A 14110-nucleotide genomic window follows, 5' to 3' on the forward strand; every position below is an offset into this window, starting at 1 on the left:
TTTTGTTTTGTTTATCACTCCTCTTGACTTCATTTATTTGCAATATAGGAATCATTTTTTTTTAATCTTATTTATTGTGGTAACACATATATTTTGAAAAAGTTGCCATTGAAACCATTTTGAGGTGTACATTCAGTGATATTAATTGTATTCATGACACTGTGCGACCATCACCACTGTTTCCAGAGCTTTTCCATCACCCCAAACAGACCCTTTCATAAAGCAATAACTCCTTATTTCCCCATCACCTCCAGCCCCTGCTAACCTCTAATCTCTTTTGTCTGTAAATATCTCATGTAAGTGGAATTGTCCAGTATTTGTCCTTTTGTGACTGGCTTATTTCACTGAGCATAATGGTTTCAAAGTTTATCTGTGTTGTAGCAGGGGTCAGAACTCCATTCCTTTTATGGAGAATAATGTTCCATAAAGGAATATATATATGGACGTACCACATTTTATCTGTTCATCTATTGTTCCTACCTGTTGGCTAGCTTGGCCTGCCTTTGAATTGTATATAAATGGAATGATGCAGCCTTTACTTCTTTATGTCTACCTTCCTGGACTCAACTTTGTGAGATTCTTCTATGCCTTTACCTGTAGTTCGTTCATTTTCAATAGTCTATAGTATTCGCATGTTTATAACACAAGTATCCATTGTACTGTGGATGGACGCTTGGTTTGTCTGGCTATCACAAATAGTACCTAAAAGAGTACTTAATACTGTTACGTGTGTTTTTCAACACCACTAAACAGCCAACTTAATTCTGATCCCATCTACCTGGAGATAGCAGCAGACCCCAAGAATTAAGGGCTCAGTCCTGCAAGACTGCCCTCCCCCACCCCCTCAGATACTTACCTATGCTTCTGATCCATAGGCTATAGATCAGAGGTTCTGACAACCTAATCGGGTTAGATTAATTTGCTAGAGCCACTTACAGACCTCAGAGAAACACTTTACTTCCCAGATTGCCAGTTTATTATAAAAGGATCTAACTCGGGAAGAGATGCATAGGGCAAGGCTTGTGGAGGGGACGAACCGTCACACAGAAGTGCTCAGAACCCCGGCCTGGGGTTTTTATGGAGGCTTCGTTATGTAAGCATGGTACATTAAATCATTGGCAATTGGTGATTGAGCCCAATCTCTAGTCCTTCTTCCTTTGCTGGAGGTTGGGGGTTGGGGAGAGTGACGGAACTAAATTTTCCAACCCTCTAAACCCTGATGGGTCCCCTGGCAACAAGCACTCACCCATAGGTAACCTGGGGGCGTTCCAAAAGTCACCTCATGAACATAACAAAAAGCACTTTATAGCTCCTACCACTTAGGAAATTCCAAGGGTCTTAGAAGTTGGGTGCCAGGAACCTTAAAGAAAATCAAACATATTTCTTATTATAAATCACAATAACACAGTGCTGCTATGAATATTTGTACACATGCCTTTTCATAAACAGGTGTATGCATTTGTGTTGAGCATACATCTAGAAGTGAAGCTGCTGGCTCAGGGAGTATGCGTATATTCAGCTTTCACAGATGATGCCAGACAGTTTTCCAAAGTTGTGCTCTTTGTGTCCCCATCAACAGGGTATGAGACTTCTGGTTGCTCCACAACCTGTCAATGCTAGATAGTGTCTTTTTTTTTTTTTTTTTTTTTTTCATTTCAACCCTTCTGGTGGGTAAATAGTGGTATTGCATCCTTGTGTTACTTTATTTCATTTTATTTATTTTGAGAGAGAGAACGGGAGATCGAGTGCATGTGAGCAGGGGAGGGGCAGAGAGAGGGGGAGAGATTGAATCCCAAGCAGGCACCGCACTGCCAGCACCAAAGCCTAACTCGGGGCTCAATCTCACGACCATGAGATCATAACCTGAGCCAAAATCAAGAGTCAAATGCTTAATCTGAGCCACCCAGGCACTCCTGGGGTATTCTTTTTTAATGAAGTGCTGACCGAGTCATTTATCCATTTTTCTTTGGATCAAATGCTTTTTTTCCCCTTATTGTTTTGTAGGAGTTCTTTATCTATTTTGGATACAAGTCTTTTGTGGGACATGTGGATTTCAAGTATCTTCCACTCTGAAGCTTCCTGTTTATTCTTTTAATGTGTCTGGTGAATGGGTGCTCTTAATTTTAAAGCTTTGCTTTCTAAAGTAAATTTTGAAAAGGTTTGTTTACAGTGTTATTTAACACTTACAACTGTGAAGTCATATCCCCAGGAAAAATACTAAATCTGTGTTAAATGTCTTTGCCTCCTTTTCTCCCCCTCCAAACTAATTCTGTTGGATGTCCACCATAAACATCCAAAATTAGAATGTGCTGAGGTCATTTCAGGCTATTGTGTCTTCTGCAAATAGTACTTCCTTGTTTAAAATAAAGGAATCAGAAAGCTTCAGGTAATGGGAAAGCCTTAATCAAAACCTGTATATAAAAAGACTCCTTTTCTGAGAGATTTGTTTGGAAGGAAAAAATGTATTCAGGCATGGCTGGTCTTCACAGAAGTATTCGCAGTTCCACTGCTGCAAAAGAAAAACATTGAAAATACCCAAATGTCCTAATTATGGTACCTTCATTCAATGGAGTACTGAAGAGCCATTCAACAAAGGCAAGATGAATTTATGCATAAGAATATAGACCTAAGAAGGAAAAAGGCAGGGAGCAGAACGATGTGTGTGATAAACCATCTGCAAGCAAGCGTCCCTTGTGCACACACAGTCTGCTGGGAAGGAATCACACTGGTGGTAGGAAGGGAGTTGAGGGGTGCAGAGGAGGGGGGGAGGGTCAAATTATTTGGGACATTCAAAATATTTTTCTTTTAACTCATGGCTATCTATTATTTATTCAAAAAAAAAACTATTTAAAAATTTGAAAAATACAAAATAGAGAAACTTGAAAAGAAATAAATACTTCCATCCTAGGAAATACATGCAGTTGTTTTTGTCTGAGCCCCGAATGGTTCCCTTTCAACCCGTCAAACTTCCCTCTACCCCTTTGCTACTGGAGGGAGGACCAAGGAGAGGGCTAAATATAGGGGTGGCTCCCTTTGGGTTCTACTCTCAGCAATGAGGGACCACATGTGTGGCAAACTCAGAACCGACTTCTCCATGAGGCACAATGGATGCAGTGCCTGAGGTCCACAGTTATTCTAGAGGCCTATGGAAATGTTGTAATTATTTAAAATCACTAGGAAAAAAGAGAATATAATCCATCCTGGATTATATTTGTCTTTATACCCATACAGTCATAAAATATAATTTTGTACAGTTATGTGTATATAATTTTTATTTTTTGACAAGGAAGGGGCTCATGATGGCATAAAAGTGCCTAGAAAGTCATAATGTGGTCCTAGCTACATAGTAAATACTTTAGGTTTGGGGAACAGATAGTCTGTTGTGACCGAACCCAGCCCGTGCAGCAGAAAACAACCATAGACAATACAGTAGTACCCCCACGCAGGAGGATATATATTAAGACCCCAGGAGATGCCTGAAATCGCTGATAGAACTGAATCTGCATATACTATGTGTTTTCCTATACGTACATGCCTACGATAAAGTTTAATTTATACATTAGGCATAGTAAGAGATTAACAATAATAACTGATGATCGAATAGAACTATTATAGCAAGTATTAATGAAAGTTCTATGAATGCAGTCTCTCTCTCATACCTTCTTGTACTGTACACACCCTTCTTCTCGTGATGAGGTGAGATGATGAAATGCCTATGTGATGAGATGGAGTGAGGTGAATGACCCAGGCACTGAGATGTAGCAGGGGTAGGCTGCTGTTGACCTTCTAATAATTCCAGAGGGAGGATCATTTACTTCCGGACCGCGGTTGACCCCGGGTAACTGAGGCTGCAGAAAGTGAAACCACAGATAAGGGGGGACGGCTGTACACAGCCGGCAAGGAGTGGCTGTGTTCCAACAAAACTTTATTTACAAAAACAGGTGGGGGGGCAGGGTTTGGTCGAGGGCCAACCCTCGGCTGTGAGTGCCCAGTACTGCTTCTCATTTGTTAATGAGTAAACAGGCTGAAGAGGGGGATTGCTATGAGGCCTGACGCCCGTCTGATGGTTGACTTTGGGTGGGTGATGGGGTTGCATACTGGCCTGGGGGTCATTTTTCATGTCCCCCCTGCTCCTACCCTGTATAGTGACCTTGAGCAAACTGCCATCCCTTGCCCGGCCCCTGTCTATAAGATGGAGGCAGTGTCTCCCATTTGCTGGACTATGAGGAGACAATGAAATGGGACAGAGGACATGGAAGGGCCTGGAATAGGAAAAGGAGATTCCCACTGGGCAGCTCAGGGCAGGAACTGCCAGCTTCCTGGAAGCCTGGCAGCCTAGGGAACGTACTTTGGCAGAGAAAAGAAGGAGGTGGGGGCAGCCAACAGCATGACCCGAAACACAAACAGTCCCCAAAGAGAGGCCGAAACTCTTAGGTTGTTGAAAACACGCTTGTCAAGTTTTTGTCCGGCCTCTGAGCAAGATGAGGTGGCGGGGCGGTGGGAGGGGAGGGAGGTGCCCCAGGCTGGTCTCCATTGGCAGTGGCCAGTAGTGGCTGGCAGGGACCTGGATGTGTGTCCAGCCAGAGGTTCCCCAGGTGCACCCGCGTGCAGTTGGTGATCAACCAGGACTCTGGCTTCAGAACTGGAGCCTGCACCTCAGCGGCCAGGTGCCCAGCCCCAGGGAGGGAGCTCCGCATTCCCATGTCTCTGCAGGGCTGCCCAATGGCCTGGTCAGGCAAGCTCTAACATGACCTGGAAGGGAAATTTGTAAGCATGTATTAAAATAGACAACACAGGGGTGCCTGGGTGGCTCAGTCGGTTGAGTGTCCTACTTCGGCTCATGTCATGATCTCATAGTTTGTGAGATCAAGCCCCGCATCGGGCTCTGCAGACAGTGCAGAACCTGCTTGCGATTCTCTCTCTCCCTCTCTCTCAAATGATAAATAAATAAACTTAAAAAAATAAAATAAAATAGGGATGCCTGGGTGACTCAGTTGGTTGGGCATCCAACTTAGGCTCAGGTCATGATCTCGAGGTTTGTGAGTTCGAGTCCAGCATCAGGCTCTCCATTGCCACCGCAGAGCCCACTTCGGATCTTCTGTTGCCCTCTCTCTCTGTTCCTCCCCTGCTCATGCTTTCTCTCTCTCAAAAAGAAACATTAAAAAAATAAAAGACAACATATATTTCCAGGGATCTGGGAATTTGACCTTCTCTCCAGTGTATCAAACAGAGCCCTGGCAGGATACAGAATTCACTCCAGACAGGACAAGTAACATGTCGAGTTTTCATGACTTACAGAGGTGTGGCCAGGGTCACTGGACCCTACAGGGAAAGTTGAGGTACCAGACGAGCCCAGTGGGTTGACATTGCCACCCTAGGCCTAGAGAGCAAGGGGAAGGAGAACATTACCAGAGGCCATCGTGAGGGTCTGCCTGCTGGAAGATGTGTGCTCCTGCCAGAGACTCTGATAAGTGGAGCGGACACAAGCTGAGGAGGTGAAAGTACCCTGACCCCCCTCTCTTCCACCCTTCAGACAACAGCAAGCACCTTCTGTTGGTGCATCATAACCCGAGGCCAGAGGGCAGGTGAGCCTGCTGGGAATGCAATCCCAGGGGCCAGGCTCCCAGGGCAGGTGGAGCTGAGCAGAGATGCATGTCGAGGGGCAGATGGAGAAAAGCCTAGAGAAATGCTCCCGAGGATGCACAAGGAGGAATGGACAGGAACGGTAACCGCACCGTTGTCTGTAATATAAACACATTAGGAGCAACTTATCTGCGGAGGGAATTGTTCTGGAAATCGATTGCGCCCAGACGGTAACAGTCAGGGCGGGTACTGCTAAGCTGCAGAACTAACTTCACCCTTAAATCTTCATGATTTAACACACACAGTCGTGTTTCCTCGGCCTGTGTGTCCAGTGCAGGTTTGGGGCTCGGGGGGAAGGCCAGTCCTCTGCTCCACACAGCCACTCAGGGACTCAGGCTGAGGCAGCCTCTTCCATCTCAGAGGGCACCCCCTTCTCAACAAGAGGATCCGGGATCAGCCCTCCAGGAGGAGGGGGAGGGGGTTGAGGCCCTTCTGTGTGAGCTGCCTCTCCCCAACAGTCACACTTGCCACTTCTAACAGCCCTAAGTATGAAGGAAGTGGGCTGCCTTCCTGTCCACTCAGGGAGGACAGGGAAACTTGGCATCCTTGCCCCTAGTAGTCTCTGTACAAAATGGATAGCAATGAAGAAGAATGAGCTTGATCTGTACGTGCTGACGTGGAAAGGTGTCCAGGACATGATATTGGATGAAAAAATAAGCTCTAGGACATTGCACACAATATAACCTTTCTGTTAAGCAAACAAATCAGTCATGAAACAAATACGACCTCAATTATGAATAGATAAATATAGAGTATAAATGCACAGAAGTGGTCCGGGATGATGAACACCACCCTGAAGGAGCAGTTATCTCTGAGCAGTGAGAAGGATCTGGATTCTTGCCTGATCTGCAATGTTTTCACTTTATGCGCAGAGAAAGAATGCATATAGTGCACACGAGTAATTGAGTGAGGGCTGGGACCTCTCCCTTCCTCCAGGGACCACAGGACCAGGTCTGAGATCAGCTCTGCCACTAATTTGCTCGGGGATCCTGGGAAAAACCATGGTGACTTTTTGGGCCTCAGTTTCCCCACTAGAAAATAGACCACACGCTCTTGAAGGCCCCTTTCAGATCCGCTATAGGGCTAATTTCCCTTCTCCTTTCCCCTCTGTCTTCTGTAGTCTGCAGAAGAGCCCTTCCCCCGCCCTCCCTCCCTGGTGCTGCTGCATGGACGATTTCCAGAATCACCACCTAGACATGGTTGTATGCTATTCCATCAGAGAATATGCCACTTCTTATTTAATCAACGTGCTGTTATTGGGTCCTTTGGGTGCTTCAGTTACTCTCATTCCAAATACAGGTGAATGAATGTTTTTGTGCACGAAAGTTTTCTCATGTTTTGAAAATGGATTTCCTGGGGCATCTGGGTGAGTTCAAGCCCCGCATCAGGCTCTGTGCTGACAGTGCAGAGCCTGCTTGGGATTCTCTCTCCCTTTGTCTCTCTCTGCCACTACCCCACCCCTCTCAAAATAAATAAACTCAAAAAAAGAAGAAGAAAGAAAGAAAATAGACTTCCTTAGTATTGATTCCCAAACTGCTCACTGTATTTATGAAACTAAACAAGATCATGTGCTTGCAAAGCCTTTTGTTAACTTTCAAGTTCACACAGATGTTGGGGGTGGGGTGGAGAGGGCTGCACATCAGGTGACCTGGCAGACCTTGGTGAGCAGGGCATTGTGACTGGGGATGGGTTGTCTGGGCTTCTAGAGCTTTCACTCTACTTCTAAGTTGTATGTGACCTGAGGCAAGTCTGTCCTCACTGAGCCCCAGACTTTGGTGACAAAGAACTTGATTAAGTGACAGTTGTGCTTTGTTGTATTTTTCTCAGTTACAAATCACAGAAATTCCAGCTTAAATGACTGACGAAAGTATTTACTGGCTCTCACAAAAAAAGTAAGGGTATTGACATCAGGTCTGGCTACCTCCAGGGGCTCGAACAATGCCGTCTTTCTACCTCGTGTCTCTGTTCCCTTGCGTGCTGCTCCTTTCCATGCAAGCTGTTCCCACATACCGACAAAGGCCAGAGATGCCTTGGACCCCTGCCCGCCCCTAGTAGGAATGCAGGTGGGGATAGGGGATTCACTCTTCCTGCTTCCCACCCACACTTACAGCTGGGGGGGGGGGGAAAGGCAGCCTTTCTGCAAGTTGTAAACTGAGAGTGGGAGAGGGCTGGCTCTTCAGATGAAGATCAAGGCATGCAGCCAAGAAATAGGCGGTGGGCACTGCGGGGCAACAGCACTGATGCCGCAAGCAGTAAGCAGGGCCTCCCGTTGGCCCGTATTTAGGTCCACCATTGAGCTCATTTCCCATCTTACAGCAAGGGTTGAGAGCCATGGAAGTTGCTGGACAGAGCTGGGCTCTGGGCCCTGATGTAGGACTTTTTCTGATTCACCGCACTACCCCTTCTCTGGTGCCCTTTTAAAATGTTCTCAGGACAGCTCCTGCTGTCCCCACAGCCTAGAGCAGACTGCTGGTGCAGGGTGTCCGTGCAGCTAGCCTCCCAATAAAATTATGGGTCCCCTTCTGGTATCTGGGGACAGCAGGGGGACAGGAGCACAGCCCCCTCACTCCCGACACCCCCACCCCACCCAGGAAACTAAGTTCTGTTCTCTGGGACCCGTTCCTCCATGGGTGATATCATCTGCACACAGAATCCCTTGTCTGCTGAATGTCTTCCTCTCCATTAGGAGCTGAGTAAGAGGCTCTGGTGGGGAGTTGGGGGTGGGGACAAAGAACTTCATACACATCAGGAGAGGCTGGAGGGGGATTCTCTTTGGGCAGTGAACACAGCTGGCATGGGCATCCTCCTGGAACCAGCATGGGTCTTCAGTTCTACAGAACTGAGAACACTGACTTGGGCCAATACCTGTTATGGTCCAGGCCTCAGTTTACCCATCTGTACAAGAGGGGCTTAGGCTGAGAACTCTGTAGCTCTAAAACTCATTGCTTAACAGAGGGCCACCTCCTCTTTGTCAGGCTGCTTGTCTCCTTTCTGTTCCTTAAACACACTAGACCTGGTCCAGCCTCAGGATCTTTGCACAGCCTATCCGTTCTGCCTAGGATGCTCATCTTCCTCAAATGTGAACCCCATGAGGGAGGCTCTCTGTGTTATTCACTACTGGATCCTTGGCCTGCCTCCTGACATCAGCAGACATTACTGAATAAATGAAGGGTCAAGAGCTTTGGATTCAGAAGCAAGTGGGGCTTGAGTTCACCACTGATTAGCTGTGTGACCTTGAGCAAATTCCTTCACCTCTCTGAGCCTTGTGCTCCTCTGGTATGAAGTGCAAACAGAAGAACTACCCCGTGGGGTTCTTACCAGGATTAACTACAGTAAAGTATATAATGGCTGGTGCAGTGTGAGCCCTTGAGAACTATTTGCGATAATTCTGGATGTTTCTAAAATATTATCTGTAACTGTTTTGCCACGGGTTGAGAAAACTCCTCTGGGGCATCCATAGAATGCATCCACCAAAAGAAAACCATCTGTGGACACAAAAAGGGGTTCAAGATAGACTGTTTACTTGCTTATTTCATCATTATGGGCATATAATGCATGCTCATAAAAATTCAAGCAACAAATAAAGTGAAAGTTTTCTGTATCTTATGTTTCTCATCCAAAGCTCATGCTATATTCAATGGAAAAGGCAGGTGAAAAAACAACATGCCTGGTATGAACTCATGTTTTAAAAATAAAATATGTTAATATATACTCATAAAGGGAAGCCTATAGGGTTTACATTCAAACGTTAGGGTTGTTTGGCAGGAGAGTAGAAATTGCTGGCATTTTTCGTAGTCATCTTTGCTATTTCTGTGGTTTCCTTATTGTCCTTGATGGCTGACTATGTATTACCTTTTGCAATCTGGAAAAGCCCACGTAACAGTTAACTGAGCCTCCCCACTCCCCTCGCCTGCCACCATCTGGCTACTTGATTCCCAGGGACTCATGAAGATTCAGGTGTTCCACGTTGTCTTTGGCAGCATTACTGAGGCTTGGGCAGGGTGGGGGTGGGGGTGGCAGTAGGGAGGGGTTGTGTCAGAGAGAGAGAGCCCTGGTTCTCATAAATAGTTAAGGGTTGAAGAGATGGGTGTCTTGTGGTCATGGGGTTTGGTGCTATCCTAAGACTCCTAGATGGACAAAAAGAATGCGTTAAGCTAAGCACAAGTTTGAAACTCAAGTTTGGAACCCTGGCCATCAGTCGGGGCAAAAATTGAAAAAACTAAAACCCAAATCAGTAACAGCTCACCATGTCTTAAAAAATAAAGGGAGTTTATTGATACATGTAACCAAAAGCCTAGGGCCCTAGAGCTTCAGGCATGGCTGGATCTAGGTGCTCAAATGTTGCCTTCCAGAATCTTCAAGGCTCTATTTTCCTCTGTGCTGTCTCTGCTCTGAGTCGGGCTGTCTACATGCGGTGGCAAGATAACCCATTGGCAGCTCCAGGCTCCAGTTCTAGTAGCTTAGCAATCCTAACAGACACAGGGCTTCTCTCTCACAGGGCTTCTAGAAAAAGTCACAGGGAGGCCCTGATTGGCCCGGCATGGCTTTTCTGCCCACCCCTGAACCATGAGCTAGGGTGCTGATTGGCTGGTCCTGGGTCACGAGATCATCTGGCCACCAAGGGGATGGGGTCAGCTCTACCAGAATCTGAGGCCTGAGAGGGAGGGAGGGGTTGTGCTCACAGGACAATGGGGGGGGGGGGCTGTTTGCAGAGGGCACAACTCCTCTCCAGGAGCTGTGCTCCATGAAGTGCAGAATTGCCTTTTATCAGGAAGGCAGGATTAATCAAAGCACCCTGCCCTCAGCTCTCCCAAAGAGCGGACAAGGGAGGCCGACATGGGGGTGGGATGGATGGGGGCAGGGAGAGGAGTAAAGGGTGTGTGTGTGGGGTGACGGTGGTGGAGGGGAGTCCTGTCCTGCCTGAAGACCAGAAGGCAGGGCAGTTCAGAGTCAGCAAGGGGCTGTGGCTACATCAGCCCCCCTTCCAGATCTCAGTATCCCCATGGGTACAGAGAGGTTGATCTGACTGAAGCTGACAGGTTTTAGCATGGTGCTGTGTATCCTTGGATGAAATTATCGGGGAATAGCTGCCTTTCCCTTTCCAGTGACTCGGAATGATTTCTTAATGGAAATCTAGTTTATTGCTGTGATCCATGCTGGCAGGGAATGATACCATTTTTTTTCCAGGAGGGGCCTTTTAGCTTGGTTGTAAATGAAGGGGAGTTTGGAGGCTATTTCTGGCAAAGACTGAGGTGGGTGAACAATGTGGGGTTGGGAAATGTCAGGAGCCCTTGGGGAGAAACCTGAGTCAGGGTCTGGGAAGAAGGGCTGGTGCAGAGAGCAAGGAGGGGCTGGGCAGCTGGGAGGGGAGCTGGTGGGACAGGAATGTCACTCCTCCCAGCACCTGTCCCCAGGCTTGGAGACCTTTGACCCTATCCCACAAACACTCCTGGAGAGAAAGGCGAGGAGGGAAGCCTCCTCAGTGCCATCAGGTACCTGCGTCTAAAATAGAGATATTAATAGCAAACTACTGAGAGTCTGACATGGGCTGGGGGCTGTTCTAAGTGTGTACAGGGCTTCCCTCAGTCAAGCCTCACAAGTGTATGAAACAGGCATGGCTATTAGCCCCGTCCTACAAGTGGGGAATCTGAGCTCAGAGACATGAAGCGCCTTGCTCAAGGACACTCAGCTGGTGAGCAATGGAGCCACGATCAACAACTGGGTGCCTGTAAGGATGGGCAGGCTAGGCTTGGAGGCAAGCGATGGTCAGGACACGACTGCTGGGTGAGCCAGCGGAGGAAGGCAGGAAACTCAACTAACTTTAGGAAGGAGGGTGGGAATCTGGAAAAGGCAACCCTTAATCTGGGCCTTGAAGGAGCTATACAATTTAGACAGGCTGAAATGTGCAAGGAAGAGTTTTCCAGTGGGAGGGAACAGCATAAACAAAGGCATAGAGGCAAGCAGGTGCAGGGGACATTTGGGACAGGACAAGCAGCCTGGCAGGGTCTCCCCCAGTGCTTTTGGGTCACAAAGCTACTTGAGCAGTGGGATGAGGGTGGTACTACTGCACCCTGAAAGGGCCTTGAGGCCTGGAATTGCCAGCATTTGGGGGGACGGCTGCGGGATGGCTCTCCCCAAACCGCGGGTAGTTTCAACCCGTGAAACCACACAAGGGGGCAAGGGGGGAAAGCCTTGGGTCCCAGAGCCAGGACTGGAGGATGCGGAGGCACAGAAAGCCTTGCTCCCCTTGGGCCTACGTGGAGGAGTCCGCTGCAGTCTGGGAGGCTGTGGATGGACAGGAAGCCGGCCATTCCTTCCGTGAGCCAGAGAATGGCCTCTGTGTGAGCCACAACAAAAAGGCTTTTCTGCCAAGTTGGAGGGGGAGGAAGAGGCCAGTTGGCCCCTGCCCCAGCCTGAAAGGGGGCTCTGTTGGTGGCCCTGGGGTCTTCGATGCCTAGAATGTATGGGGAGGGAAGGCCAGGGTGGGCAGAGGCCTCCTCATCCTTATCTCTGTTCTCCAGCAGCACCAGGGTGAGCTGGGCCTGAGCTGCTGTGCAAGACAATCTGTCTGGGTTCTTCTCCCAGCATGGCTATTTCCTAGCTGTGTGACTTTAGGCAAGTCACTCAACTTCTCTGAGCCCTGCTTTTCTCATGAGTAAACTGTAAGTGGAGGAGTATGCACGGCCACTGGGGTCGCGATTGCACACTGAGCAGTTGCTGAGTGCTGGGCACCATCACCAGCCCTGTGCAGCCATCCATCCTCCTTTCACTCTCCCAGCGACCCCCGGCAGGTCATGTCACCCCCTCCACTGAGGTGTAAGCACCCTCAGCCTCAGGCTGAAGCCCAGGATGTTTGGAGACTCTCAAACTCCAAACTGTGCAAATGCAGAGGCAAGAAGCCTGGAAGGAACATGCCACACTGTCAACACTGGCCTGGGGAATTGGGTGGCTTATATTTTGCTTCTTTTTGTGTATCTGTTACATCGTAATTATCTTACTTGGGAATTAGCAAAACGGGGACCGTGGGGCCCATGGTGAGTTTAGGTAGAGCCACATTAAACAAAACCAATGTAAAGATGCACGTTCCTGACACCTGGAGGGGTGTCAAATTGCACCGCTGGTCTCTCTGAAGTCACCTCGGAGACCTTCACACTCCTCAGCACGCGGGACAATAAACGGGGCTCCCCAGATGAGCTGTTCCTTCAGCCATTGGGTTTCTCTGAGATTTTACCAGAGAGCTCAGGGGTGCAAGTCTCCTCAGGCAATTTCCTGAGGAGCTGAGGCCTCGTCTGCCAAGTCTTCCCTGGCCTGCGCCCTGAGGAAGAGCTCGGTGAGAGGTCTCACATCCTCTCCTTTTTTGCCCCTGTGCCTCCACACCGCCCTCCATCCGCCTGGTGACCTCTGGGCTTCTGGGTGACCCTAAGGCTGCAGGCTTCGGGCAGACCTGGGTGGGGCCCTGTGGCTTCTGCCACAGAAAAGCTGACGAGATGGCTTCTGCCTTGGCCCTCCATGCTGACTGCCAAGGCCCCTGTGGTGGGGGAGCTCACAGGCCATTTCCTAGCTGAGCCCGAGAGGCCTTTGGGGCTTCTGAGGGCCAGAATTTCCTACTCTCCTCAGCCAGTTTTCAACACAAAGGGAGGAAAGGGTGGGATCAAGGGGGCTGGGGAAGAGGTGGGCAGCTGAGGGGAGGGTGGGGCCTGCAGCAGGTTGAAAGACCCTGTCCCGCTGTCGTGGAGGCCGGGCCCGTTCCCTGGTCGGGGTGGAACCCCACTAGAGCTGACCATTGCCTTTCTGGGGGTGCAGGCCGGTACCTGATAGCTTGGCCCAGAGGATGGACTTGGGTGCAAGGCTTGCCAGCCACGCCCAGACCCGAGGGGCAGTGACACTCAGTCTCCTGCTGTCCTGGGCATTGTCTGCAGCCTGCCCAGCGTGAGATTTTCTGCTTCTTCAACTATGACAGGGGCAGATCTCAGGTGCCCCCTCACCCTCTGAGCAGAGCAGGTGATGAGGGGAGCTTTTCAAGTGCAAAATGGCACCGCGTCCCGTCTCTTGCCTCCGAGCTGAGTCTTCAGGTGACCCAGAACCCAGTCTGGATGGGTGGAAGGACTGGGTGGCCTGGCCTGGTTTTCCCACCCCTCCTGGACACCCAGAGCCTGTGGGAAGCTGGGGTGCCCTTTCTCACCATGAATGAATGTCAAGTAAATGCTGTACTCCTTCTCTTTCCCACCCCGGCAGGGCCAATCCCGGTCCCCTGCCTCACCTTTCTCGGGTCTATGCAAGGCAACCACCCCTTCTTCTGAGCGCTGCCCCTCCCAGGGCCACTGGGAAGGAGCCACCATAGACCTGGGAACAAGGTCCCTTCAGCATGAGGGCAAGTTCCCTAATCCCAGCCCAGACTCACTCCTGTCACCCGCAGCCCCTCCAGCTGTACAGTCCAGCCCTGGGCCTCTCACAAAGGAGGCCACAC

The sequence above is a fragment of the Puma concolor genome, chromosome E2 (assembly GCF_028749965.1).
Source record: "Puma concolor isolate L17-30 chromosome E2, mPumCon1.1.hap2, whole genome shotgun sequence".
NCBI lineage: Eukaryota > Metazoa > Chordata > Mammalia > Carnivora > Felidae > Puma > Puma concolor.